Raw genomic sequence first — 4,420 nt, forward strand, 5'->3', positions numbered from 1 at the left:
GGCTCTCAAGAGTGATAGAATCTCATCCCTTCAACCAAAAACTCGACTCAAAACTAAGGTGATTCTTCCCATGATAAGGGTAATGTGGTTTGTCCTTTGTTCTTAGAGAACCACATCCAGACTGTAGCAAATAAATCTATTCTCAAGATTCGACCAGCAGAATAAGAAGGGAACTCGTTCTCTTTCCAGCTGTGGTTGTGGCTCAGTTGTGGCTTGAGTCTTCTACCTTATAAGTCTGTGGAAAAGCCCTGCAAGTCAACAATGTCAAAATATATGTTGAAAGGACGACCTCTCGTCTAAAGTCTCTAAAAATTAGGTTGTGAGGATAACGTCTTGCAGTTTATTGCCATCATTTTATTTTGTATCAAGTCACATCGGGCTTCAATCAGGTTTTCGTATTAAAATGACTATTATGGGGGAGATAGATCTCCAAAATTAGGAAGCCCAAACATCATTCGCAGATCTGGCTCGGTTGACAGCATTAAAGTTCATTTAGTCCTCAATTCCCATCGCATGATTCTTCCTCTTTACTATGGAGAATGTCGTATTCCAACCTGTGAATACTATTAAACTCAACTGGAAATCCCTTGCATACATAGGTTTCTACATGATTGTAATACACAAGACCCAATGCACAAAGAACTGATTCGAACTTAACCGATAAATTATACACACAGATTATAAATTATACAACATGTCAATAAAATCAAACTTAAATATCGGCTTTCGAATGCTCCAATGTTTCATGCGGGCTCCGAAGAGGAAATACCTTTTCCTCGACTGTGCATACTCAGGTATTTCTGGTGCAAGGCCATGAGCCTTCAAGACTTTACTGCCAGTGACACTCTTCGCAAGACTTTACTCTACAGTAAAAAATAGCACAGTACTTTTGACATTTTCTTTGCAAAATCAGATAGTGATCATGGAGATGGCCTCTCAGCCTTTACCATAGGCGTTTTATGTACCATGTTCTATGTATATGGGACTTTCGACAGGTTACCATGGCCTCCAGACGCTCTGCAACATAGTTGGCTCCAGGTCGAGGTTGATTCACTTCGTCACCTGTATTCAGAAACTCAGCAGCGGTTGCAATGGCTTCCCCAATTATTGTTGCTTGAACAACACGATCATGCCGAGGGTTGGACTCTGTTAGAGACAATGCAACGCCATCACGTACATTCCAGAGCAAATATCACCGAGCATATGCAATGTTAAACACCAAATGCAGACTTCTCTGGTCTGACCTGCCGGATGGAATTGCTGGTGGCTATGGTGGTGATGGCAGACACCAGTGATATCACCGAGCATAACGGTTCGAGGGCGAACTATTCAGAAAGAATAAAACGTATACTGACACCATCTGTATGGAGCAGGCTTCAGGCAATGTATACTGACACCACAACGTTTACTACAACGTATTATATGGGAAACTGAACTGGTATGGGCAGCGTATTATATTATACCATGTCAGAGCAGAGCAGAGGAGTAGCGCTTTTATATGCAGGTGAATAATAGATAGAGAGTAGTGTTTTGTATGCAAGGTATAACATAGGCATAATAGGGAGTTACAAAGCAAAGGGAAGCCAAAAACGGCGCTGGAGAAATGACATAGGTTGCAGCTAGAATTTAGCTGAGAAAATATTCATAAAATGCAGAACTGATGGCAAAAATGACCTACACATAAAGGCCATAAAACAAATGGCTCAAAGTAATTATGCAAGGCAGGAATACGCCTACTCTGATACCATGTCAAACACACACATGGTAGCAACAGAATATGAAAGATAAAACATGAGAGTACATTTTTTATTAACAAATGATATACATTTATAGTACATTATGTGACCCTTGGGTTCCACGTCCCAAGGTCTCTTGGACTTCCTTAGTCTATTCCGCTTCCACACTAACCCGTAGAGGATTAGGTGTCCAACATTATGCAACAACCTATCATTCAAAATTTTCTTACCTTCTCATGAATAAGAGATATGTGACCTTATAGCAAATGTTTAATGATGCTAAAGAAATATATGAGAATCTTCAATCATGTGAGAAACTCCCAAAACAAATCTTAGATGAAGTTACAGATGCAGATGAACAAGAGAATGAGCATGTTCAAAAGAGATTTGTTCTGAATCCTGATCCATTTCATTATGAGCAAAGGATTGATAATATCATACATTTTCTTGAAAGTCTCAATGATGATGTTTTTGTAGAGAGCAATAATAAGCTTGTTGAAAAGCAAGTTGCTGCTTCAAATTTTGATTTTCCTATATATGATGAATATGATGATTATTATGATGATGACTTTCATGAACAACCAATTGTATTTCCTTCAACAAAAATGTTCATTTTCAGTAGTCTAATGAAAGCACTCAACCTATATATCATAGTTACAACATTGGACATAAAGAGAGTGATCAATTAGCTAAGGGTAACTCTTTGCCTTTGTGATTTTCTTCATTCAAGTTGCTAAAAGAGAAATTTAAAATCATAAATGAAGAAGAGGAACTTGAACCGATGCAAAATCACATAGGTTTACTGGAACAAACTGACAACATTATAGATCAGCAGGAAGATTTTCATGTTTTTCATGATCTCGTGGCTTTGTATATGGAAAGTTTTGTCAGTTCAGATTCACAACCATTAACTTACAGGGATTTTGAAAATGATGATTGTAAGGATGCTAATTCTCAAAAGCAACCAAAGATATTTTCTTTATCAGAAAGTATTCCATTGCAACTGTCATATGAATATTTTTAGCCTCGTTATGACAACCATCAGATTGAGATGCATGGAAGCAAATATGCAGTTGAAGGGATTACACATCAAAGTGATAGTCTTTTACATTGTTGTGAGATCAGTTTGTAGGCATTTGAGGATCCTTTTGTAGTCTTTTTAGAATCATTAAGCAGGCCCAAGTTTTCACATTTTATCAATAATGAATTTGTTTTCAACTTTTTAAATAAGTTGCAAGAATGCAGTAAAGTAAAGAGTGATGGATTTATGCCTGCTAAAGCTAAGATTAAGAAAGGACAATCTACTGATGTGGAGCAAGGAAAAGAGCACAATCAAGGAGCTACATTATTTGAGAAGCTACTTGATTGGCTATATTGGCATTTTTGTATCACTTGATCTGACAGTTATTTAGCAGGTTAAAGTAGGATTGTGTGCAATAAGCTTGCTGGGGCAAGCATGAATTTCAGTTTGGTTTTTTAGCAGTGAGTTTTTCAATTTTTGTTTTTGTTTTGCAGTAAGAAGTGTGTGGTTTTCAGTTACAGAATAAGTGCAGGTTGCAAGTTGCAGTTGTTGAGTTGGGATCAGGCCTTTGGTCTATGGGGTTCTTGCTGCCCTCCATGATCGACAACATCCCCACGAAGCCAATTGTTTTTTTTTCACAGTAATGGTTATGGGTTGATTATGTTCATCTTGGCCTGAATGCCGATAGGAATGTTACATTGGGAAGCTCATTGCCTTGTTGCTGCTTTCTGCAGAGACTAAGAGTACAATTGAAGCTTGCAGAATTCCTAATTGCTAAAGAGTCCATGAATTCCATATCAGTAATTTTCCCCCACTTGAAGATGCAGACAAATTTGTTTAATAACCAACAATAAAACATGGCAGTGATCAGATTATGGGATGGGTTCCCAAGTTTCTTTTCCGTCCTTCAACTTAGTTCCGACAGGGAGGAGGACAACTTTATTGGCTTCGTTGTCCACCTCTTTGTTATGGATTCTCAACACATGATAATATCTCAAGTTCTGAAAGTGGCTTTCCAAGCCTTTAATTCTGGTTATCATTCTTGCTAACTTGAGATCCAAGACTGGGGAATTGGAAACCATGGAATTGATGATGATCTGGGAGTCTCCTATAATGTTGGCATCTTTTATGTTTAATTCTTTGAGGCTCTGGAGACCTTGAAGGAGGGCTAAAGCCTCCGCTTGGATGCTGGAGGCATATCCGAGGCCCCAGGCAAAGGAATGGACTTTTTCTCCTGATGGATTTAGAACGATTCCTCCTGCTCCCGCTTTGCCCGGGTTACTCTTTGCCGCCCCATCAAAAAAGAGGGAATGTCTCTCTTGCATTTTGATCCAGCTTTGCATATCATTTTCAGACTTCCTTATCTGCCAGTGTTTAATAGTAGGGGTGTTTTTGTCTGCTGGCCGGACTTGGAGGCCGAGAGTCAATGCCCAAGCAATGTCCTGCTGACTCAGATTAGAGTCATCTTTAGTATCCACCAAGCATTCCTTAATTTGACATTTAATTTTATTTTCTAGAATCCTATGATTGTGCTTTGTATCCCTGAAAGTTCTTCTGTTGCGCTCAAGCCAAATCTGCCAACTTGTGATCTTGGGGAGAATTGCCCACGCTGTTCTGATAACCTGGTTTTTAGGGGCTGGACCTGGATAATTGAGTGCCCAGG

This window comes from Pinus tabuliformis, chromosome 2_2, assembly GCF_031772625.1.
Source record: "Pinus tabuliformis cultivar Carrire ecotype Pingquan chromosome 2_2, CPIR1, whole genome shotgun sequence".
In the NCBI taxonomy this organism is placed as follows: Eukaryota; Viridiplantae; Streptophyta; class Pinopsida; order Pinales; family Pinaceae; genus Pinus; species Pinus tabuliformis.